Source organism: Sciurus vulgaris, assembly GCF_902686455.1.
Source record: "Sciurus vulgaris genome assembly, chromosome: 3".
Lineage (NCBI taxonomy): Eukaryota > Metazoa > Chordata > Mammalia > Rodentia > Sciuridae > Sciurus > Sciurus vulgaris.
In genome coordinates, this window is record NC_136463.1 from 56608755 (window position 1) to 56635698 (window position 26944).

Consider the following 26944-nt stretch of genomic DNA (forward strand, 5'->3'; position numbering starts at 1 on the left):
TCCAGTTTTTAGGGGGAATGCTTTCAGTTTTTCACCATTTAGAAGGATATTGGCCATGGGCTTAGCATAGATGGCCTTTACAATGTTAAGGAATGTTCCCCCTATCCCTATTTTTTCTAGTGTTTTCAGCATGAAGGGGTGCCATATTTTATCAAATGCTTTTTCTGCATCTATAGAAATAATCATGTGATTATTGACTTTAAGTCTATTGATATGGTGAATTACATTTATTGATTTCCTGATGTTGAACTAACCTTGCATCCCTGGGATAAAACCCACTTGATCATGGTGCACTATCTTTTTAGTATGTTTTTGTATGCAATTTGCTAAAATTTTGTTGAGAATTTTTGCGTCGATGTTCATTAAGGATATTGGTCTGAAATTTTCTTTCCTTGATGTGTCTCTCTCTGGTTTAGGTATCAGGGTGATATTGGCTTCATAGAATGAGTTTGGGAGGATTCCCTCCTCTTCTATTTCTTGGAATACCTTGAGAAGTATTGGAATGAGCTCTTCTCTAAAGGTTTTGTAGAACTCGGCTGAGAACCCATCTGGTCCTGGACTTTTCTTTGTTGGTAGGCTTTTGATGACTTCTTCTATTTCAGTACTTGAATTTGGACTATTTAAATTGTTTATGTCCACCTCGTTCAGTTTAGGCAATTCATATGTCTCTAGAAACCTGTTGATATCTTCGAAATTTTCTATTTTGTTTGAGTACAGATTTTCAAAATAGCTTCTAATTATGTTTTGTATTTCAATTGTGTCTGTTGTGATATTTCCTTGTTCATTCCAGATTTTAGTGATTTGGGTTTTCTTTCGTCTTCTCTTTGTTAGGCTAAAGGTTTATCAATTTTGTTTATTTTTTCAAAGAACCAACTATTTATTTTGTCAATTTTTTGTATTGTTCCTTTTGTTTCAATTTCTTTGATTTCAGCTCTGAGTTTAAGTATTTCCTGTCTTCTACTACTTTTGGTGCTGTTCTGTTCTTCTTTTTCTAGGGCTTTGAGCTGTAGTGTTAGGTCATTTATTTTTTGAGTTTTACTTCTTTTATTGAATGCACTCCATGATATAAATTTTCCTCTAAGTACTGCTTTCATAGTGTCCCAGAGAGTTTGATATGATGTTTCTTTGTTCTCATTTACCTCTAAGAATTTTTTAATTTCCTTCCTAATATCTTCTGTTATCCATTCATCATATAATAGCATATTGTTTAATCTCCAGGTGTTGGAGTAGTTTCTGTCTTTTACTCTTTCATTTATTTCTATCTTCATTGCATTATGATCTGATAGAATAAAAGGTAGTGTCTCTATCTTCTTGTATTTGCTAACGTTAGCTTTGTGGCATGATATATGGTGTATTTTAGAGAAGGATCCATGTGCTGCTGAGAAGAAAGTGTATTCGCTCTTGGTTGAATGGTATATTCTATAAAAGTCCATTAAGTCTACATTATTGATTGTGTTATTGAGATCTATGGTTTCTTTGTTCAATTTTTGTTTGGATGAAATGTCCAGTGGTGGGAGAGGCATGTTAAAATTACCTAGTATTATTGTGTTATAGTTTATTTGGTTTCTGAAATTGAGAAGGATTTGTTTGACATACATGGATGAGCCACTGTTTGGGGCACAGATGTTCATGATTGTTATGTCTTGCTGATTTATGCTTCCCTTAAGCAATATGAAATGTCCTTTTTTATCCCTTCTGACTAACTTTGGCTTGAAGTCCACATTATCTGAAATGAGGATGGATACCCCAGCTTTTTTGCTGAGTCCATGTGCATGATGGTTTTCCCCATCCTTTCACCTTTAGTCTATGGGTATCTGTTTCTATGAGGTGAGTCTCTTGCAGGCAACATATTGTTGGATCTTTCTTTTTAATCCAATCTGCCATTCTATGTCTTTTGATTGATGAGTTCAGGCCATTAACATTCAGGGTTATTATTGAGATATGATTTGTATTCCCGGTCATTTGGTTCATTTTTTTTTAAATTTTATTTATTTATTTATTTTTTTGACATGATTCGATTCCTCCTTTATTTGACAATTCCTTTAGGATAATTCCTCCCTTTGCTGATTTGCTTCTTTGTTTTTCATCTCTTCCTCATGGAATATTTTGCCAAGAATGTTCTGTAATGCTGGCTTTCTTTTTGTAAATTCTTTTAGCTTTTATTTATCATGGAAGGATTTTGTTTCATCGTCAAATTTGAAGGTAAGTTTTGCTGGGTTTAAGATTCTTGGTTGGCATCCGTTTTCTTTCAGGGCTTGGTAAATGTTGTTCCAGGCCCTTCTAGCTTTTAGGATCTGGATTAAAAAATCTGCTGATATCTGTATTGGTTTTCTTCTGAATGTAATTTGGTTCGTTTCTCTCACAGCTTTTATTATTCTGTCTTTATTTTGTATGTTAGGTATTTTCATTATAATATGCCTTGGTGTGGGTGTGTTGTAATTTTGTGTATTTGGAGTCCAATAAGCCTCTTCAACTTGATTTTCCATTTCATTGTTCAGATTTTGGAAATTTTCTGATATTATTTCATTGAATAGATTGTTCATTCCTTTGGTTTGTTTCTCTAGGCCTTCCTCAATCCCAATAATTCTTAAATTTGGCCTTTTCATGATATCCCATTGTTCTTGGAGATTCTGTTCATGATTTCTTACCATCTTCTGTTTGGTCAACTTAGTTTTCAAGGTTAAATATTTTGTATTCAATATCTGAGGTTCTGTCTTCCAGGTGTTCTAGCCTATTGGTTATGCTTTCTGTCCGGAGCCGGCAGGTCACGCGCCCTGCCTTGCCTCATGGTCACGCCCCCTGCCTCACCTCATGCTGAGCTAAGATGGCACCTGCCGGATGCTGGTGGGGCGTGCCTCTACCTGCACACACAACCGTCAGACTATACCAGGTGCATCAGACTAGATTGCATGGTGCTTCATGACTGACCAACTACACTTCCTTATTCGACTTCTGTTGCGCAGACTTGTCTTGCCTTCGCGCACTTTCCCCTGATTGGTTTTTGTACTTTATATTAACTGTGTTTATTCCCCTAATAAACGAGACTTGATCAGGCTTTTGTCTTGTCTCCCTTTCTTGTGTCTCTTGTCTCTCCCAATCCCCGCTCCCCCCTCCAGGTTCCCATTGAAGTCCTGCAGGTCGGGACAGCTTTCTATGTAGTTTTTAATTTGGTTTATTGTTTCCTTCATTTCAAGGATTTCTGTTTGTTTGGTTTTTTTCAATATCTCTAACTCTTCATTGAAATGATCTTTTGCTTCCTGCATTTGCTCTTTTAACTGCCAATTGGTGTGATCATTCAATGTCTGCATTTGCTCTTTCATCTCATCATTCAATGCCTTCATTTGCTCTTTCATCTCATCATTTGCTTCCCTGATCATTTTAATTATGTACATTATGAACTCTCTTTCTGTCATTTCTTCTGCCATGTTCTCATTGGATTTTATTGATGTAACATCTAGATTTGTCTGGGGCATTTTCTTCCCTTGTTTTCTCATATTGTTCATAGCCTTGCTTTTAAGGCATTTGCAAGCAGCCGGGCTGCAGCCTCAAAGACTCCAGAGTAGGAGCAGCGGCGGTGGCGGCTGCAGTCCTGGGTTCAGCTTTTCTTCCTACTAACGGAGATGTCACTTATGGCTGGAAGCTCATGGGGTTTGAACACTTCCTGTCTGGGAAAGTGCTGTAGGGGCAGGCATGGATGCCATTCAGCTGGGCCAATGACAGTCCCTCCAAACCTTTAGACCTGGCTAGTGCTCTTAAAACTCATCCTCTAGTATATGTATCTCTGTTCAGATATTCTTTCCCACCAGGCAGGCACTCCTCCAGGTTGAGGGCTCAGTTTTAGGACTCTAGAATTCTGTTCAGCAACCTCAGGGTCCAACAACTTGCAGGAGTCATTGGACATCTAGTGTGTGTGGTATGGAGAAGCAATTATCCTGCCTACTACAAAGGGAAAGGCTTTGCTGTGGAGTATGGTCAGGCTGTGCTTAGATTTCCCTGAGTCTTATTTTTTGAGTGCCTACTGTGTCCAATGATGCTACTGACCAGCTATGCACTAATCCACCTTTCTCTGCCCTCTAGACTTCTGGATTCAACAATGACTTTGCAGTCTAATTCTATAATGTTGCATTATCAGTCATTTAAAAAAATTCCATTTTATTCAGGCTCAGTCTTGTTTGTTTTTTTTTGTTTTTTTGTTTTTATTTGTTCCAATTAGTTATACATGACAGCAGAATACATTTCAACTCATTGTACACAAATGGAGCATAACTTTTCATTCTTCTGGTTATACATGATGCAGAGTCATGCCATTCATGTAATCTTACATGTACATAGGGTAAAAATGTCCATCTCATTCCTCCATCTTTTCTATCCCCATATCTTTCCCCTCCCCTCATTCTCATCTACCCAATCAAAAGTTTCTGCATTGTTCCCTTGCCCCACCACCCCATTATGAATCAGCGTCCACATATCAGAGAAAACATTTGGCCTTTGGTGTTTTGGGATTAGCTTATTTGCCTTAGCATGATATTCTCCATCTCCATCCATTTATCTGCAAGTGCCATAATTTTAGTTTCTTTAAAACTGTGTAATATTCCATTGCAAATATATACCAGCTATCCCACTCCTCCGTCTATACAAAAAGGACATAAAATCAGCATGTTATAGTGACACAGTCACATCAATGTTTATAGCAGTTCAATTCACAATTGCCAAACTGTTGAACCAACCTACATGTCCCTCAATAGATGAATGGATAAAGTCTTCTTTAAAATATCATATTGATTCAGAGCTGTCCCCACAATACTTTGGGGTAAGCTGGTCTGGTAGGACCATTCTTTTGCTTTGGGACTCTCTTGTTGACTGAAGTTTACTCAGGTTCCTCTGAGTCTTCTTTTTGGCTCTGTCTTACCTTTAAGCCCAGTTTTAGCTAAGATTTCTGCTAAACCAGTTTGAGAATTCCTGGATATCAAACCAGGTTTCCCTCCTTCACTCTTCATACCTAACCAAGTTCCTCTTAGTAATTTTCCATCTTAGAAAATTACCCTGAATATCGATTTTTAAATCCTCACTTGTCTCTGTCATGTTCAACGTTGGGTTCAATCTCTCACCCCTATCTCCAAAGTTTTGAATAAATTCTTCCTTGCCTGTTTAACTCTGGTACAATTTTTCTTTGCTAAGTGACTAGTCTGCCCTCCTGCTAACACCCTCTCACTCTTCTGGACTGCTAGACTAGAGAGGAGAGAGAAAAAAGGGACCACTCATTTCAGGACTGCCCCTGGAAAAGGCACAGGTTAGTCTGAGTACTCTGAGAAACATTCACCACAACAGAAGTGACACATTTATTAGGGGAAAGACCCATGAGAGAGTGAGGAAAGAGCTGGAGAAGGTGGGAAGCTGTTACCTCTGAGGCAGGTCTGGCCTTGAGCAAAGAACAGATGGAGGGTAGAAGCTTGGATTGAGGTGTTGAGTTCTAATATGAGTTCAGCAAGGTCACTGGGGAGTTCTCTAGCCAGGGTTCTCCACCTGAGGATTCTGGAACACTTTTAGAAAGAGCCTAAAATTACTATCTCTGCTACACTGAGTCAATGGGTGGGAACAGCAGAAAGCCAAACTTTGGTGAAGTTCCAATCCAAACCCAAGACCTAAGAACTGACAGACTGATGGTATGAGTCCTCATCTGAGTCTGAGAACCAGGAGTGTGTTTGAGGACAAGAGAAGATGGACATCTATGTAGCTTGAGCAGAGACAGAAAATTGTTCTTCCTCCCCTTTTATGTTCCTTTCAGGCCCTCAGAGAGTGCTGATGCCCAATTGCATTGGTGAGGGTGATTATTACTCAGTTTACTGATTCAAATGCTAGCCTCTTCTGGGAGCACTCTCATAGACACACCCAGAAATAATGCTTGCCCAGCACTTTGGGCTCAGTTAAGTTGACACATAAAACTAACCATCACACAAGCCAGGTGCAACTTCTTCATGCAGCCAGTCCTCCTCTTGTATTGCCTGAGGAATGAGGTTGGAGTGTTGGTCTTATATGCTGATTCTGATGCAGTGGTGCCTCTCTGAACATCTGCTGGGACTCTGTCACTGGTTCCAGAGAGTGTAGTTGTTCACTGAATTTGGAATGTGAATTTGGTGAGTCATTGTTACAGTTCTGCATCTCCCATCAATAATTTAATGGTGGACCTTGATAGGCACTGTTAACCAGATTTAAGTAACAGAGAGAAAATATTAGACAGTGATAGCACCTAAGAGCAATGATTCAGAGAAGGGGACTTTCAGTCTCCATTTCTCCAGATAGAGATGACGTCACCTGTGAGTCAGGGTCCAGAGAAATTTGTAGAAGATTGTCTTTAGTTTTAGACCAGACACAATGGTGAGCCATTCTCAGAACTGATATATCCCCTGCATGAGCACCATGCAGGGAAGCCTTCTTCTCTAGCAGATGAGCTGTAGAGTGTATAAAAATACACATGGATATTATATAAAATGCAGATTTAAGGCACTACTCTAGAGTTTATAATTTACCTGGTCTGGGTGGGACTCAGGAATCTATATTTTAAACAAGCACATGGGGGATTCTGCTGCAAGTCTTTTACTGACCCAAGTCTCAGTCTCTAAATAAATATCTTCTATTAGAGTAGCCTCAGACCCAGTGAGAGAGGGGTGGGGTTCTGCAAAGGTATTGGGGGTAGAGAGATGCCCATTACCCCACCAAAGTGGATCCTTGTCACCATTATCATAAATGTAGGAAAAATATCTGCCCCAGCAAGATATAGGATCTTACAGAAAAATGAAAGGGAATCCATAGAACAGAATAGAAAAGTATACATAAAACATGAAGTTGAATGGAGTAGTTTGAGATGTGCTTTATAAGAAAAATGGTCTAGAAAACTTGATCCAATGATTGGATTGATGGAATTTTACTGAGCACCCATGCAAGACATTAAATTAGAAAAAAATAAGATTATCAAAGGAGTCTTTATGACCTTGTTCTAAAATACTGATTGCTAGGTTTTATAAGGACTTATTGCTAATAAGGAATCTGAGGAAACAGTCTAAGGAAAATGGACAGCAGAAGTCCAGGTGAAACCCACCTGTACCACTTGCATAATAGTGTATGTAATATGATGGAAAAATAGTTTTGACTTTTTCAATTGTAGTATTTTACACAAAGGAAAAGAATTTGCAAAACCTGGAAAGGTCAAAACTCTAGCAGATATGAACAGCAATAACTTAGTACAAGATAAAATTATTATCTAAGATTTTAACTCAAGAACTTTGTTATTACCAGCCAGTACTGAGTGGGATGGTTTTGTTGCAGGGCTTGAAATTAGATCAAACCAGTTTAATACAAAAAGGGGGCATTTATCAAAAAGCTATAGGAGTGTCTATTTTAGAATCAAAGAACACACAATGGACAGCACAAGCTGTCATCTCTCTTGCTGGTCTATGTGTCTTTTTGTTTATTTTTGTAGTACTAGGCAAGTGCTCTACCAACTGAACCACATCCCAGCCCCTCTTTCTTATCTCCTGCCTCTACTTTCAGTTTTTCTCTGTGCATCTCTCTTTCTTTTCTTTCTATGCAGTTGCTGGCCTTTTCTTTATAGATTCCTGATGGATTTTGTTTTGCTTTATTCTCTTCCCTAAAGTTTCCCAACACTGCCTAGATGTGGGCCCTTTCAATGGGTTCCCTTAGCCAGGCAGCAGGATGTTAAACTTTGCCAGTTGAGGGTGCAAGAGAGGCCCTGCAGGAGGGAAAGATTTGCTTCTCTGGTTCTTTTGAGCTTGCTTGGCAAGTTCTTTATGCTCCCTTGGCAGGCTCCCATGCTGCATCTCGAGGTCTGGCTCCTGCCTCTTGGGCACCTTCTCCAGCACCAGGTTCTGTCAGTGTGCTCAGCTTCTCCTGCATGCAGTGCCTGCTGCACTCAGAAGCTAGCAGCACAAAAGGCCAATGGTTCCTCTTGCCAACAGCCCTTCCTTGCCCCCACCCTCTCAGTGCCCAGGTGGTCTTATAGTGGCATGCCTCCAGTGAGACCTCTACCTATGGATAGAGGGTGTATTCCAGATAGTTCCACTGGTGTGTTGCCACAATGATTTCCCCATCCAGTGAACTGAGACCCATCAGGGCTGGGTCTTAGTCTTGGGTTGGGGGCAGCTCTTCTGTGGATACTGTATCACAGCCCTACAGGTAGTGACTATTTCTTATTCCTACTATTCCTCTATTCTTTGACATTCTCTTCACTTATTAGTAACCAACTCCTTGTGTTATGGTTTTGATGTGAGGCATCTCCCCAAAAGCTCAAGTGTGAGACAACATAAGAAAGTTTAGGGGAGAATCAATCAGTGAATTAATCCCCGAATGGGATTAACTGAATTGTAACTGAAGGTAGGCAGGGTGTGACTTGAGGAGGTGGGCATTGGGGGCATGACTTAGGGTATATATTTTGTATCTAACTAGTGGAATCTCTCTGTTTCCTGATAGTCATGTGAGATGCTTCCCTCTTTCATGCTCTTCTGCCTTGATTTCCTATCTCACCTCGGGCCCTGAGGAATGAAACTGTCTATAGACTGAGACTGTTGAAACCCTGAGTCCTCAAAAAAACTTTTCCTCCCCTAAAATTTTTCTTGTTGCATCTTTTAGTCACAGCAGGAAAAAAAAAAAAAAAAACTAAAACACCTTGCTACTCTAATCTCTTGTTAATTATTCTTTATATTAAAAATTCTATTTAAGTTACAGTATGGTTTCTCTCTTCTGAATGGCCAAAAAGACAGTCCAAGTTACTCAGTGTCTCTGGTAAGAAGTCTCTTTGAAACAGACAAGTCCACACCTCCCACTTTGAAGAGTACATTCAGGACCAGCATCTGGTTCTATTCCAGAGTCCCATAGGCAGGAATTTGACCCAAGAAGTTTAACTGCGCTCAGCTTGTAGGGACATGTGGCTGTTATAAATAATCTGGGACTGATGGAGAAGTTAAAGGGTCATTGAAGCAGGATCTCAGGAGGTGTCTACTACAGAATTCTATTCATCAAATATAAAAGAGGCATATGGGAAACTGATTTATGCTCATAACCTAAAAATATCTGACTGTTTAATGAACATGGGAACGTTAGTGGTGCTGAAGTAAATACTGATTGTAAAGCCTCCTATTTAATACTGTTTTTCCAAATGACTTTTTTTTTTTCTTTTCCTTTTCTTTTTTCCACACTGGAGATTAAACCCAGGCACCCTTCCTACTGAACTATATTCCTGACCTCCCTGCCTTTTTTACATGTCTTAAAATTTAGAGACAGGGTCTTGCTAAGTTGCCCATGCTATCCTTGAACTTGTGATTTTCTGCCTCACACTGAGTCACTGGGATTACAGGCATGAAACACTGTGCCCAGTTGGCCCATTATGTTCAAGAGTTGCATGGATGAATAGGAGGTTATTGAACCAGTTTCATCTAGTCTTTTGTAATGGCAAGCAGTACTACAAAGAACATTCCCCTGCATAATGTCTTTGTTCATATAGGCAAGTATATCCATAAGATAAATGCCTACAAGTGGTGCTACAGTGACAGAGGACATTTGTCCTTTGATTATTTTCCTGTTTTATCCAACATGTCCTTCAAACTAGCTGTATTAATTTATCCCTCTAAAGAATATGTGAAATTCCTAATTATTTTATTCTCAATGAACTTTAAAATTCTTGTCTGATAGATGAAATATGGTATTCCACTGTAGTTTTAATGTACATTTTTCAAAACTTAGGGGGATGGTTGACATCTTCTCTATGTTTAAAGGGTATTTGCATTTCCTTTCCTGTGGAATTGATAATGCTCTTCATCACTTTCTATTGGGTTGTTAGTCATCTTCTTACTGGTTTGATCTCCAATATTAAGGGAATTATCTTTTGTCATATATGTTGAGAGTATTCCTTCAGTTTGTTGAGGTCTTTTGGATTTTTTAATTCTGTGTAAAGTTTTTAAAAAAATGAACATAGATAAATCAGTTGTATCAGCAAGGAATATGTTCAGCTACAGGAAATAAAAAAAGAAAAACCAGCTAATGATGTCTTTGTAACAGATGGAGAATGTTTGTTTCAAGCCACATGCAAGGAAAAATTTGTTCTTCATTGGAAACTGCATTGTTCACAGCACACCTTTCAGGGTTATCTGATTCTGATTATATGGGAACTTTTTAAATTTTTTTTTAATTTATTTGTTCTAAACTGTTGTACATGACAGTAGAATGCATTTATACATTTTGATAGATCATATATAAATAGTGTAATCTCTCATTTTTCTGATTATACTTATTGCAGGATCACATTGGTGATGGCATATCTCACATACATGAGATAATAAGGTCTGTTTCACTCTACTATCATTCCTTCCCCCATACCCCTTCCCTTCCTTCATTCCCCTCTACCTAATATAAAGTAACTTTATTCTTCCCTAGCCCTTACCCCCTCCTTATTGTGAATTAGCTTCCACATATCAGAGAAACATTCAGCCTTTGTTTTCTTAGGTCTGGCTTATTACACTTAGCATGATATTCTCTAACTCCATCCATTTACTGGCAAATGCCATAATTTTATTCTTCTTTAAGGCTGAGTAATATTCAGTTGTGTATATATATCACATTTTCTTTATCCATTCATCTAATGAAGGGCATCTACGTTGGTTTCATACTTTAGCTATTGTGAATTGAGTTGCTACAAACATTGATGTGGCTATATCACTGTAGTATGTTGATTTTACGTCCTTGGGGTATAAACTGAGAAGTGGCATCATGGGGTCAAATGGTGGTTCCATTCCAAGTTTTCTGAGGAATCTCCATACTGCTTTCCATATTTTTTTTTAAGTTTTGGATAACTGATAGCAAAGCAAAATAGTTGTAGTTTATTCATATGCAAGTGAATTATGTAGCAGGATAAATAGCTCTCCCTCACTGTTACACAGTTTCATCTGTTTATACATTTATTTAAATATTTCTGTTAATAAGTGTATCTGTTCTTTGGATTATAACACCTTGAAGTTCTTCATTGATGTGTTAATGAAACTTTTAATACATATTAATTTTTATTTGTAGAAGAGCCTGTAGATGATAGATGGTCAGCTTGGGATGATGAAGGCTAATTCAAAAGGAAATAAAATGCTAATACCTCCAGAGTACTTCCTTCTCCTAGCAATCTGTTACCATTGTTATCTATTCCTCCAGGGAATTGCTCCTCCCAGAGTGTCCCCTAGGTGGCTTCTTTCCTGCATTTTGGTCCTGTAGGCAAAATAAGAGGGGGAAGGAATATGAGAAGAAAGGAAAGCTGAAATGTATAAAAGGGCAAGATAGAAGCTCTGGGTTCCCTTCTCCCCACTGGGAAGTCTGTTTCTGTTCTATCCTTTAAGTAAAAGCTCTGTTCTGCACATGCCTCTGTGATTCTTGGGTGTGTAATCCTCAACAACAGGGTAATGAGGACCTGATCCTGATTTTCAAGACTGGTGTCAGCTCCTTTTTCAGTAAATTCACAACTCCTGCAGAGCTTCTGACTTGGTACATCTCTCCTCTGTCTCTCTCCATCTCCATCTCCCCTCTCTGGTTCCATGAGGCCTGGTGTGAAAGGCTTTCCTGCTGAGCCTCAGGGTTTTGCGCTATTCCCCATGGTTTCCTTACATTTCTTTTTGTTTTTACTTATTATAATGGTACCAAATTTAGATCAGTGTACCTTCATTTCATGTTACAATGAATTGTGCCTGCACTTTATTATATAAGCACTATGTTAATTAAATAAGAATAATTATTACCTCAAGCTGTAAGAGACCTGCTAATTACTGTCGTTTTAGTAACATTTTAGGAAGAAACTTATGATCTTTAGAGACAGTCTATTTTAATCGAATATGAAGGAAACACAAAAATATATTCCCAAATTCCTGAAAGTTTTGAAGGATGGATAAATCACATCCAGTCCAGTTATTACTAATCATTATCAGACTATACATGACAATCTTATCATTCATCCATCCTAACTCTGCCAGTGTTTACTGAGTGCAATTTATATGACCAAGATTGTGAAAACACAGGCATGTATAAACATAGCTCCTGCCCTTCGGGGCTTGCAAACTTAGTAGGCAGGATTACACCTGATGTGATGGGCTGACAGATCTGACTCCATGAGAATGTTATAGGCCAGACTGTAAGGGAAATGACTAAACAGACTACATTTTGTTCTGAGACTCCATGTTATGTAGGAAATAAGCTTCTCCCATGGGAACACGCCACCTCTGTGCCCATCATCAGTTAAATGGTGTGAAATGTTGAATAATATACAATGGAAACTCCCTATGTAGTAAAGAATTGCTCTCCTTTGATTCCTATTGCTCCTAAACACTGTACCTTGTGAACAGTGATTGCGTGGATGTTAGTAACCATTCTTTAGTTTGTACCTAGGTAAGGGTCATTCTGACCCACTTCCTTCTCTGTCGATGATCTCATGATGTTAATGTGTAATTTTGAATCAGAGCAACAGGCAATTATAATTAATGTGATTTTTGGTATAATAACCCCTGCAACCCTGTGGTTGGGGCCGTTCTCCCAATAGCCATTTTTGGGGCATTGTATGAGACAGTCAGCCAGCCGGCTTAATAAAGACTCTCAAATTTGGAATTCTCAGTGGTGATTGGTCTGTTCCTAAGTTGCGCCCATAACACTAATCATATTACTAAGCACATTTTTAATTCATTTTTATTGTAAACAAATGGAGTACATCTTGTTTCTCTGTTTGTACATGAAGTAGAGGCATACCATTTGTGTAATCATGCATTTACCCAGGGTAATAGTTTTTGATTCATTTTGTTATTTTCCCCCCAACCCTCCCACCACTCTTATCCCTCTATACAGTCCCTCCTTCCTCCATTCTTGCCCCCTTCCCATCCCCTATATGTGTCATCATCTGCTTATCAGTGAGATCATTCGTCCTTTGGTTTTTTGAGATTGGCTTATCTCACTTAGCAGGATGCTCTCCAACTGCATCCATTTGCCTGCAAATTCCATAATTTTATTATTTCTTATGGCTGAGTAATATTCCATTGTATATATATATATATATATATATATATATATATATATATATATATGACAGTTTCTTTATCCATTCATCAATTGAAGGGCATCTAGTTTGGTTCCACAATCTGGCTATTGTGAATTGAGCAGCTATGAACTTTGTTGTGGCTGTCTCTCTGTAGTATGCTGATTTTAACTCCTTTGGGTAAAGGCTGAGGAGTGGGAAGGTGGGTCAAATGGTGGGTCGATTTCAAGTTTTCTAAAAAATCTTCACACAGCTTTCCAGAGTGGCTGCACTAATTTGCAGCCCCACCAGCAATGTATGAGTGTACTTTTTTCCCCACATCCACTCCAACACTATTGTTGCTTGTATTCCTGTTAATCACCATTCTAATTGGGGTGAGTTGGAATTTTAGGGTAGTTTTGATTTGCATTTCTCTTATTATTAAAGATGTTGAACATCTGTGAAGTGTCTGTTCATATCCTTACCCCATTTGTTGATTGGGTTATTTGTATTCTTCCTGTAGAGTATTTTGAGTTCTTTATAGATTCTGGAAATTAGTGCTCTATCGGAAGTATGCATGGCAAAGATTTTCTCCCACTCTGTAGTCTCTCTCTTCGCATTGCTGATAGTTTCCTTTGCTGAGAGAAAACTATTTCATTTGAATCTATCCCAGTTATTGATTTTTGCTTTTATTTCTTGTGCTATGGGAGTGTTGTTAAGGAAGTTTGATCCTAAGCCAACAAGGTGAAGATTTGGACCTACTTTTTCTTCTATAAGATGCAGGGTCTCTGGTCTGATTTCAAGACCCTTGATACATTGTGAATTGATTTTTGTGCAGGGTGAGAGATAGGGGTTTATTTTCATTCTGTTGTACACGGATTTCCAGTTTTCCCAGCACCATTTGTTGAACAGGCTATCTTTGCTCCATTGCATATTTTTGGCACCTTTGTCTAGTATGAGAAAATTGTATTTATTTGGATTTGTGTCCATGTCCTCTATTCTGTACCATTGATCTACCTATCTATTTTGGTGCCAATACCATGCCATTTTGTTACTATTGCTTTGTAGTATAGTTGAAGATCTGGTATTGCAATACCTCCTGCTTCACTCTTCCTGCTAAGGATTGCTTTAGCTATTCTGGGTTTCTTATTCTTCCAGATGAATTTCATGATTGCTTGCTCTACTTCTGTGAGCTACATCATTGGGATTTTAATTGGAATTGCATTGAATCTGTATAGCACTTTTGGTAGTATGGCCATTTTGACAATATTAGTTCTGCCTATCCAAGAACACGAGAGATTTTTCCATCTCTAAGGTTTTCTTTAATTTCTTTCTTTAGTGTTCTGTAGTTCTCATTGTAGAGGCCTTTCACATCTTTTGTTAGACTGATTCCCAAGTATTTAATTTTTTTCGAAGCTATTGTGAATGGGATAGTTTTCCTAACTTTTCTTTCTGAAGATTCATCACTTGTGTATAAAAATGTATTGGATTTATGAGCATTAATCTTATAACCTGCTACATTACTGAATTCACTTATGAGTTCTAAAAGTTTTCTGGTGGAATTTTCTGGTTCCTCTAAATATATAATCATGTCATCAGCAAATAGGGATACTTTGAGTTCTTCTTTTCCTATTCGTATCCCTTTAATTTCCTTGGTCTGTTTAATTGCTCTGGCTAGAGTTTTGAGGACAATGTTGAATAGATGTGGTGAAAGAGGGCATCCCTGCCTTGTTCCATTTTTTATGGGGAATGCTTTCAGTTTTTCACCATTTAGAAGGATATTGGCCATGGGCTTAGCGTAGATGGCCTTTACAATGTTAAGGAATGTTCCCACTGTCCCTATTTCTTCTAGTGTTTTGAACATGAAGGGATGCTGTATTTTATCAAATGTTTTTTTCTGCACCTATCAAAATAATCATGTGATTTTTGACTTTAAGTCTATTGATATAGTGAATAACATTTATTGATTTCCTGATGTTGAACCAACCTTGCATCCCTAGGATAAAACCCACTTGATCATGGTGCACTATCTTTTTAATATATTTTTGTATGCAATTTGCTAAAATTTTGTCAAGAATTTTTGCATCAATGTTCATTAAGTATATTGGTTTGAAATTTTCTTTCCTTGATGTGTCTCTGTCTGGTTTAGGTATCAGGGTGATATTGGCTTCATAGAATGACTTTGGGAGGGTTCCCTCCTCTTCTATTTCATGGAATACTTTGAAAAGTATTGGATTGGGCTCTTCTTTGAAGGTTTTGTAGAACTCGGCTGAGAACCCATCTGGTCCCAGACTTTCTTTGTTGGTAGGCTTTTGATGACTTCTTCTATTTCATTACTTGAAGCTGATCTATTTAAATTGTGTATGTCCTCCTGGGTCACTTTAGGTAGTTCACATGTCTCTAGAAACTTCTTAATGTCTTTGAGATTTTCTATTTTGTTGGCGTATAGATTTTCAAAATAGCTTCTAATTATGTTTTGTATTTCAATCGTGTCTGTTGTGATATTTCCTTGTTCACTCCAAATTTTAGTAATTTGGGTTTTCTCTCATCTTCTCTTTGTTAGTGTGGCTAAGAGTTTATCAATTTTGTTTATTTTTTCAAAGAACCAACTATTTATTTTGTCAATTTTTTCGATTGTTTCTTTTGTTTCAATTTCTTTGATTTCAGCTCTGATTTTAACTATTTCCTGTCTTCTACTCCTTTTGATGTTGCTCTGTTCTTCTTTTTCTAGGGCTTTGAGCCATAGTGTTGGGTCATTTATTTGTTGATTTTTTTCTTCTTTTATTGAATGTGCTCCATGAAATAAATTTTCCTCTGAGAAATGCTTTCATAGTGTCCCAGACATTTTGATATGTTGTTTCTTTGTTCTCATTTACCTCTAAGAATTTTTTAATTTCCTTCCTAATATCTTCTGTTATCCATTCATCATACATTAGCATATTATTTAATTTCCAGATGTTGGAGTAGTTTCTGTTTTTCACTGTCATTTCTTTCTAATTTCATTCCATTATGATCTGATAGAATACAAGGTAGTGTCTCTATCTTCTTGTATTTGCCAACATTAGCTTTGTGGCATAATATATGGTCTATTTTAGAGAAGGATCCATGTGCTGCTGAGAAGAAAGTGTATTTGCTCTTTGATGGATGGTATATTCTGTAAATGTCCATTAAGTCTAAATTATTGATTGTGTTTTTGAGATCTACGGTTTCTATGTTCAATTTTTGGTTATATGATCTGTCCAGTGATGAGAGAGGTGTGTTAAAATCACCTAGTATTATTGTGTTATGGTCTATTTGATTTTGCACATTGAGAAGGATTTGTTTGACGTATATGGATGAACCACTGTTTGGGATATAGATATTTATGATTGTTATGTCTTGCTGAATTATGCTTCCCTTAATCAGTATAAAATGTCCCTTTTTATCCCTTCTGACTAAATTTGGTTTGAAGTACATATTATCTGATATGAGGATGGATACTCTGGCTTTTTTGCTGTGTCCATGTGCATGGTATATTTTTCCCCATCCTTTCACCTTTAGTCTGTGGGTATCTCTTTCTGTGAGATGAGTTTCTTGCAGGCAACAAATTGTTGGATCTTTCTTTTTTTTTTTTTTTTTTTTTTTGTAGAAAGCAGGTTTTATTTTAAAAATAGTAAAACAGACTTGTCCCTGGAGGGACATATCTTGTGTCCTAGTATTCCAAGAAGCGAGATCATCTTACCCCCTTTATACACTTTAGATTTACTTTATTCTCTGTCTTCTTTCCCCTTATCTCTCTCCTTCCTGCATACATGACTAGGCCCAGGAGATGACAGAGGGATGGCCAAAAAGTGAGAAGCAGATGGGCTGGGGGAAGGGCCAAATGGAGTGAGTCATGCAGGTAGCAGTCCAGGAGGCATTCTCTCCATATGCTCAGCAGGTGCTTCATTAACAACCTTCTGGGAGGGGCAGTATAATCACATAATCTTGGTAATCAAAGGGCTCTGGAGGCAGTAATATTCTAATCTCCCAGGGGAAGGGCAGTTGCCAACTTCCCAGACACAAATCAGCCTTCTTTTCAAAATTTGACCTGATTACTATTTATCTACACTGACCGCCTGTCTTTAGTTCTTTTTTTTTTTATTTTATTGTAAACAAATGGGATACATGTTGTTTCTCTGTTTGTACATGGCATAAAGGCATACCATTTGTGTAATCATAAATTTACATAGAGTAATGTTGTTTGATTCATTCTGTTATTTTTTCCCTTCCCCCCACCCCTCCCACCCCTCTTTTCCCTCTATACAGTGCTTCCTTCCTCCATACTTGCCCCCCTCCCTAACCCTAACTCTAACCCTAACACTAACCCTTCCCTCCCCCCATTATGTGTCATCATCCACTCATTAGTGATATCATTCGTCCTTTGGCTTTTTGAGATTGGCTTATCTCACTTAGCATGACATTCGGATCTTTCTTTTTAATCCAGTCTGCCTTCTATGTCTTGCGATTGATGAGTTCAGGCCATTAACATTCAGGATGATTATTGAGATATGATTTATATTCCTGATCATTTGGCTCATTTTTTTTGACACGACTTGATTTCTCCTTTATTTGCATGTTTCTTTAGGGTAGTTCCTCCCTTTGCTGATTTACATCATTGTTTTTCATCTCTTCCTCATGGAATATTTTGCTGAGAATGTTCTGTAATGCCGGGTTTCTTTTTGTAAATTCTTATAGCTTTTGTTTATCATATAAGGATTTTATTTCATTGTCAAATCTGAAAATAAGTTTTTCTGGGTATAAGATTCTTGGTTGGCATCCATTTTCTTTCAGAGCTTGAAAAAATGTTTTTCCAGGCCCTTATAGCTTTTAGGGTCTGGATTGAAAAATCTGCTGATATCTGTATTGGTTTCCCCTGAATGTAATTTGATTCTTTTCTCTCAAAACCTTTAATATTCTGTCTTTATTTTGTATGTTAGGTATTTTCATTATAATGTGCCTTAGTGTGGGTCTATTGTAATTCTGTGTATTTGGAGTCCTATAACCCTCTTGTACTTGATTTTTCATTTCATTCTTCAGATTTGGGAAATTTTCTGATATTATTTCATTGAATAGATTGTTCATTCCTTTGGTTTGTTTCTCTAAGTCTTCCTCAATCCTGATGATTCTTAAATTTGGCCTTTTCATGATATCCCATAATTCTTGTAGATTCTGTTCATGATTTCTTACCATCTTCTCTGTTTGGTCAACTTTGTTTTCAAGATTAAATATTTTGTCTTCAATAGCTGAGGTTCTGTCTTCCAGGTGTTCTATCATATTGGTTATCCTTTCTATGTAGTTTTTAATTTGTTTTATTTTTTCCTTCATTTCAAGGATTTCTGTTTGGCTTTTTTTCAATATCTCTAACTCTTTATTGAAATGATCTTCTGCTTCCTGTATTTGCTCTTTTAATTGTCAATTGGTGCGATCTTTCAATGCCTGCATATGCCCTTTCATCTCATCCTTTAATACCTGCATTTGCTCTTTCATCTCCTCATTTGCTTCCCTGATCATTTTAATTATGTACATTCTGAACTCCCTTTCTGTCACTTCTTTTGCCATGCTGTTATTGGATTATTGCTGTACCATTTAGGTTTGTTTGGGACATTTTCTTCCTTTGTTTTCTTATATTGTTCAGGTATCTACCCCTCTAATAGTGAAACTGTGGGATATTGCAGATTTCCTCTATTAACTGATAATGTCTCTGTAGATTTCCAATAACTCACCTCTTAGCTTTCAGTAGCCTGAAGTCTTGGAAGAACTTGATAATGCAGTGCTCCACTAGGAAGCTGGCCTTCTAGGTGTGGTGGCCTTCAGGTGGATTTTATTCCCCATTCTGAGTTGGTCCTGAGTCTCTCAATACCTCCTCTTCTTGGCTCCTGGGTCTTGTCAACGGTCCTCTAGCTTCCTGTAGGTGTCTCAGGAAGGGAATTGTCCTTCCAATGATGAAGGTCATGTCCTCAGGAGTAATTCAAAATGCCTGCACCAGCCTATAAAGAAGTCTCTGGCTAACTCCATGATGGCGACAAACTTCCGTGTGGTGGTCAGGCGGGGTTGTTCAGTGATGGTGTCTGTCTTTGACCTGGTGGTTGGTGGGTTGGGTACCCACCACCCAGCTCTGCAAGGCAGGCAGGTTGGGTGCCCACCTGCTATCTCCACCTTGCAATCAGCCTGACTCGCTCACCAGCTCACTCCACAACTGTGACCAACCAGAGATGGCACCAAGCTAGGTGCAGCAGTCAGGCGGGGTCACTCAGTCATGACGTCTGACCTTGGCCTGATGGCTGGGTGGGATAGCTGCCTGGAGGTAGGTGGCCTGGTTCACCAGTCAGCTTGCTTCATGACTGCAACCAACCAGTGATGGCACCAACCTAGGTGCAGTACTAAGCATATTAACGAAATAAAAATTCACATGTAAATAATGACTTGAGATCTTCATGGCATGTGCTGCTGTGATCACACCCTGTGACACCAGCAAGACAGATATTATAACTCCAATGTGTATATATAAAAGTCAAGGCTCAATTTCTCCAACTTTACTCTGCTAGCCAGTCGCACAGCTGAGACATGAACCCAAAGGCTTGTGCTGCTACTCTGCCAACAGGAACAGAATTGTGGTCAAAAGATAATATCCATAAATTGTTTTATCAAATGTTACAAGATTACTGAGACCAGGAATTTAAGGACACTAAGTTCAAAGGCAGAATTTTATTATAGAAGAAGACATTGGAGCTGGAATTCCAGGTTCCTCCCAGTGGTGAGTATGGTACCTAGTGTATGACCTCACATTGCTTATGAAGAGCTTCTACTGTGAAAGAGGCTCTTCAGAGCAGCCTTCATGTCTTGGTTTCTCAGACTATAGATGAAATGATTTATTATTGGGGTCACTGTCATGTACATCACAGCAATCACAGCACCCTTTAGGCTATAACTGGTCAGAGGTCAGAAATACATAAGCCCTTGACTGCCCCATAATACAAAGAAACAACTGTGAGGTGAGACAAATGGGTGGAGAAGTCTTTGCATCCACCCTTAGTGGATGGAATGTTGAGAACCTTGGAAAAGACATGAACATAGGAGACAATTATGCAGTTTGGCACAGAGAAAATGCCAACCCTAAGTACATCATCTTCACATTCAAGTGCCAGAAGAGGAGAGCTTGAGCAAAGGGGAAATGTCACAGTAGAAGCTGGCTACTTCCTTGCTGCCACAGAATAACAGAGTAACTGTGAACAGAGTGTGAGGAAGGGCAACTACACAGGATGCAACCAACAGCAGGATGAAAGACTGCAAGCTCATGATGTTTGTATAATGAAGAGGGTGGCTTATGGCCACCAGCATGTAGCTGTCTGTGTTGGCCAAGGCTATCATGAAATACATCTGTGTCAGGCATCCCACAAAAATATGGCTTTGCTGCCCAGGAGATGGTTGGCCAGCATCTTAGGGATGGTTACAGAGGAGATGTCAACAAGGGAGAAGATGGAAAGGAGGAAATACATGTTTTTTTTTTTTTTTTTCTCCACAGAGGCAACTTTCAGAGAGAAAGACAAGGATGGTGAGTAAGTTTCCCACCACAGTGATGGGGTAAATGAATAGAAAGAGGATGAAGAAGAAATCCTCCTGATTGTGCTGACCCGTGACTCCCAAGAGGATGAACTCCATAGTAGAAGACTGGTTTTCTTCCCTCATAGCTTCTTCAAGGTGAAAGGTAGAAGAATCAAGAATTATTGGTGTCATTACTGTGCACTATGATCTTCCCTATGCAACACTTCTGACCCAGTGGTCAGCTTTCTCTATGACTGGCCTTTATAAAATCCAGAGATACTTGAACTTTGGAGAAACATTCCTGTTAGTCTCTGGGACCAATTGACATTCACTTCAGATACTAATGTCTGAGAAGTGAGAAATTTGTGAATCATAAGTGCTCAAACTCCCCTATCAGCACACAATAAATACCTTGGATTTAGTCAGTTCAAAATTAAATCTCATATTCCATGGTCTAGAGTCTTTGTTAGATCTTTTGGAAAAATCATAAATATATGACAAATACAGTTTATTCATTCAGTCATTCAGTGTATAAGGCATCATCCCTGCTCTCAAGGACCTGATAATTTAATGGAGAAGCCAGCATCACACTTTAATTTTATTATACATGATAAGAAACAGACAGCATTTTAGAGTTTTTGACTAAGTTCTCCAGGGCTGAGTATTGTTAGTAGGACTGACCTGGAAATGAGGAATTGTTCAATTGACCAAAAAGAGTTATCTCACAGCCCAGAAGGTAATGAGTGTGTACACAGGCATTGGGATGTAAATCACAAGGGTCACTGTGTTAAGGTTTCTTGGGGTTTTTAGTTTGTTTGTTTGTTTGGTTGGTTGGTTGGTTGGTTTTGTTGTTGTTGTTGTTTTTATTTTTTTATTTTTTTTTTGCATACAGGGAAAATAGCCACATCCCCAGGCCTATTTTGCATTTTATTTAGAGACAGGGTCTCACTGAGTTGTTTAGCACCTCGCTTTTGCTGAGGCTGACTTTGGAAACACAAACCTCCTGCCTCAGCATCCTCAGCTACTGGGGAGTTTTCTGTTTTGAAAGTAGACTTTACCACCTCCTTTAAGAGGTTTTATATCTCACAAGACCTCAAATATACAGAATCACCATGCTTTCCTCTTCGGTCTTCTTTCTGTACTTAGGTATTTCTTATGGTGACTCATGCAACTTCACAGTGGCTGTAACTACTGCCCAATAACCTCTCAGATCTGTTTGGCAGGCCTGACATCTTCATCCCATTTTTCTGTTGTCCAGTCATCTGACCAACCTACCTGTCCAAACCCCCAACAGCATATATCTAGCCTTAGAACACTGCAGGATTTGAGGAAGAAAAACATGATACATTGTATATTTTTAACTTCTCCAGATTGATAATGCATACACCAATAAGTTTTTGCTCAATAGTGCCTGAGTGAAATCCTAGTTATTTGCATTCCCTACATGTAGGATGCTCACAATCACAACATCCCAATTTAGTGCTCACTGGTGCCTCTGTTATTTTGATTCTTATTTTAAAATAATTTTTATATAAGTCAGTCTTTCTACTTCAGGTCTCAATGCTTTGGCTCACATCATCTTACTCTTCTACCTGAAATAATGTAATTCTCCCTTCACTGCTCCACCACAGGTCCTCTTTGACCCATCTTGCATTGAAGACAGACTATGACAGACTACTTGTTGCTTATTCACATCCATGCTATTCTCTTCTTGGACACTTAACTAGACTGTAGACATGGGGGCTCAGAGACTTTTTTTTTTCTCATATGATACAGAAATGTAAGATTTCAGAGGTTGGACTCTAAGAACCTGGCACACCAACCTGAGTTTGACAGGACTCATTTTCAAAAAAATATGTAGAAAGTTTAGAAAAATGTAAACATAAAGCCCCCACCAAAATCATAGCCAAAGTTAAGAGAAAGGGATGGGCATACCTGATATGAGAGGAAAAAAGAAAAAGAACAAGAAATATAAGCCATAGTCAATGCTGTGGTGGCCCCTTGGGGTTTGTGATTAGGAATTATGGAAGTCCTCAGGTCTGGGGCTTGTGGTGTTTGTGTCATTTGGTAGAGTAGATGTGGCCACAGATCCAAATAAAACATGGAGATCAGTAGTCTGTATAAAATGCTTCAAGTATTAGCCTATTTGTGGGAAGAGCACTTAGTTAAAAGAATTTACTAAGTGATGATTGTAAACAACATACATTATTCATAGAAAATGTGATCATCCACAAATAAATCTATGGAATCTCTGGATGAACAGAGATTTCAACAAGTTTGTTAGTTATAAACCATTATGTAGAAAAATGATGCTCTGTTTAAATAAATTAGAAAATATAATTTCAACAAAACTTCTTACTAAAAATAGTTATAAAAATGTTGAGTATTCTAGAAATAATTCTGACTAAAGAAGTCCAAAACATTTTTGATAAACTTTAATGAAAGACCAAAAAGAAAAAGAAAAAGGAAGGTGGGGTATAGAAAATATTCATAGTAAGTCTCACTATAGAAATATCAGTTCTTTTCCAATTAATCTCTTAATTCAATGAAATCCCAATACCACAGGTTTCTTTCTTTTCTATTCTTTTTTCTTTTTTTTTTTTTTTTTGATACTGGTGATCAAACCCAGAGGAATTCAACCACTGAGCCACATCCCCTGTCATATATATGATATATAATATACATATTAAATATATTATATGTATATATGTATATGTACATATACATATATTATATATACACAGGGTCTCACTGAGTTGCTTAGGGCCTTACTTAGATCTTGAGGCTGGTTTTGAACTCTCAATCCTTCTACCTAAGCTTCCCAAGTGACTGGGATTAGAGGCGTGCACCACCACACCTGGCCACAAATTTATTTTAAACAGAAAATTTAGCAAATCAATCCAAAGTAAAACAACTTGTGGAAGGACTACAAGAAAGAATGAATTGGCAAACAATGAGCCCATGGGTAGGAAAGTTGAAATCCATACTCCAGCCAGCAAGTCCTCTTCCTAATAGCCCCAGAGAAGACCTAGCACATGGCCTCAGGAAGACATGCATGGGATGTCTCTTATCCCATAGGAAAGTTAGAAATGACCCACTCAATGAGGAATGAAAAAGAAAATTGTGCCTTCTTAGTAATAAATTTCTTTCAACTGTCTTTTAAAATGAATTCACATAGGTAGACACAAATAATGTGGTGAGGAAAAGCCAGTTGCTGGAAAATAGATGGCATATTAGAAAATACATGTAAATTTTAACATAAAAAAAATATAGCTGGTATGTAGCAGAACTGTAAGTCCTGAGTGGAAGTATCCTACCAACAAGAGAAGAGTGGTTCTCTCTGGAGTGGGAATCAGAAAGATGTTGGATGAAAACAAGGACATTTTCATGTATCTGTAATAATTATTTTAAAAATTGGAGTAAATATGAAATGTTCTATTTATTAATTCTACACAAGTTTTTGTTATGTTATTTTTTGTGCTACACTGATGTTTTAGCAATATCATAATTAATACATTAAATTTGAAATAGAGACTTCACATGTTTGGTGATGATTTGGTTCAGAGTGTGGCCATGGTGCTAGTGCATCAAGTCCATTTTTTTCTAGAACTGGAGATTGAACCAAGAGACAGTCTCCCACTGAGATACAATCCCAGCCCTTTTAATATTTTAAAATTTTGAGATAGGGTCTCATTCAGTTGCCAAGTCCAGACTGAAACTTGCAATCTTCTGCCTCAGTCTCCAGAGTCACTGGGATAGCAGGTGTGCACTACCATGCTTTGCTTAAGCCCATGTTTCACTGGAGGTAGGCGATGAAGAGGGGTTTCCTTGTGAGTAAGCTGAGGACAAAAGGGAGCTACATTGGGAGAGAGATCCAGGGGCCATATATCAAGCTACATGAGGGAGAAAGCACAGCAGGATTTTCAGAATCTACCTTAATACCAGCACTTTCCCATTAATTGGCAAACATATTGTAGCCTCTTTAGTCATTCAATGAATCGTCCTCAGTCCTGTACCTCTTTCTAACTATCACTCCTTTTCTTATCTCTGTTCTTCTTTCTAAATTGGTCTTGCCTACAGAGGTGTATGTCTGTTGGAATGAAAAATAGAATATGCAGATATGATTGTGTTCATTTCTTTAAAAATCACTCATTTCTACACATTAATACATAGATGAAGTCCAAACACCTTATCCTGGAGATAACCTTGAGTACCAAAAATTCAGACAGTAGAGGATGACTCCAGCAAAAACAAATGTGTTGTGTGTCTTTATCAAAGCAGAGAGAACAGGCCAGGACAGGGAATGGAGGACATCAGCCTGGAATGCAAGTTGTAGTTTTGTTTTGTGGAGGATTTTCACCTAATGGAAGGTCTTTATGCTCTATCCATTAAATTCTAAGACTTAGTAGGTGATGTAGGTTCCCCTAACCATTTTTGGTTTGTTCAGTGTAAACACATATATTTGAATATACATTAATTGATCGATAAGATTGGAAACATTTTAACTGACAGTCCGGTGTAAGGACAACCTCAAATTGAGAAGAAATAAACGAGCGCTAAGAATGTAAGAAAGCGAGGTGCCAGAATAGGAGACGTCGTTGGTATAGTCAATGTAGGAACTAAAGCAACAGGGGACTAGAAGATATGAGCACAGTGATGGTCTTCGGGATGGAAAGTCAAAGGGATGATATTAGATTGTGCTTACAGGGAGAAAGGATTTCTGTGGAAACCATAGAGAAAAAGGTGAAAAGACCCTCATGCTACCAGGGAGAGGAGTGGGAGGAGCATCCACAGGAATGCTGCGGGCAATGTCAGAGCCTTGAGTTCACTGGAGGGAAGTCAGAATCTCAAACACTGCTGACCACTAATATCCACTTCCTGAGATGTATTCGTGATCTGAGAAGTCAATCACATGAGTATAATGGTGCTGAGGACAATTTCTTAGGGACAGAAGAGGTTATGTGTTTCCTCTCATCTTTGCGGGGGCAACAGACATGGCTGAGGAGGCATCTTCAAGTGCTTTAGATTCTCACCACTGTTTTAACAAGGAGACACTGCCACCTTGTGAAGGGCCCATTCCCAGGTGCCATTGAGTGTGGGAATGGATGGTTCTCCTCTCTAAGACCGTGCAGTTGTGTGAGTGTGCATGCACACAGCACAAGCCACATACAGAGTATGATTTCAGAAAACAGGGCCTAAGACTGATATAACCTGCCTTAGCTACCTCATCCTGATCCTGTGTTCTTGGGCAGGAGCCCTGGAGAAGTGACGTCAGTGGGGAGAATACCATCTCTTTTGTACATCGCATCTTAGAAACTTTAAGATCTGGTTGAGGTTTGTGCCCTAGTTTAACTGCTGTCTTTCAGTGTGACTTTTGGTCATTTACTTCACCTGATAAATGACATCTTATAAAGTGACATAATAATTCAACTTGTCTCATGGGGGCTTTGCGAGGGTCAAGGAAAGCAACACATGTGGTGAAGATGCTTGTTATCTATTGCTTGATGTTGGTGCTGTAAGCCATCTATAATATCTAAGCCCTCACCTCTGGATTTAGCTCAGATGCTGTCAAGAAGTGTCCTGGTCAGGTGACCTTTACTACTCTTCCAATGGGGAAGTTTGCAGGCATCTGCTCTAGCATCTGCTAGCATTCCTTTTAGAGTTCAAACAAACCTGGTCCTCTGTGAGTGAGCTGGAGAAGAAAGGTCCAGGATGGTTTGAAAAGAGTCACTCTTAGTTGACCTATGGAATAGAAGGGATGGAAGGAACTGTTCACGATAGAGCCTGAGAATGAGAAATCTGGTTTCCACTTCAAAGAAGCTGGGTAGGCCTTAGCATAAAGATAGTTAGGAATCAGTCACCAGATTATAAGTCTTCTGAAACATGACTCTCTTGGGTCTTCAAATCAAAGTCAGAGTACTTGTTGGGACTCATTGACACTTCTCCAGTGGGGCCCTGAGGGGATACAGAGGTTCCCAACAGTAATATTCTCCAGAAGGAAGGATGGAGAAGATTTCTTGGAGACTGTCTCCAAGGTCTGACTGTGGGCTGACCTATTCCAACTTCTTTGGTCTCCTCCCCTCCGCAGTTCAGCTTAAACTCAAATCCACCTCTTGGGAGTTGCAAGGACTATGGTTCAGTTGAGCTGCTGGTGTTTCTTCTCTCCTCTTCTGTTAAGTGTGACAAAGAAAAGTAATTACACTTCATCTTTTCCATTAAATTTGACTTGGAGAGTTTTAGGGTGCAAGGTGTATTCTTTTTAATATAGCAAACTGATAGTTAGTCTCCACATTTTCTAAATAATTAGAAATGGAAAGGACCTAGTTGTTATCTAGCCTA

At 38.5% G+C, this 26944-nt stretch overlaps 2 pseudogenes across 2 annotated transcripts in view; both read right to left on the bottom strand.

Annotated features, from left to right (window-relative positions):
• The window catches only part of LOC306655724 (olfactory receptor 1E5-like), a 517137-nt pseudogene that overhangs the window by 94613 nt on the left and 395580 nt on the right, over positions 1–26944 (bottom strand). The window lies entirely within an intron of this gene.
• Positions 19853–20749, bottom strand: LOC306656227 (olfactory receptor 1A1-like; annotated as a pseudogene). The gene has a single exon. The product of its transcript is annotated as an olfactory receptor 1A1-like (transcript).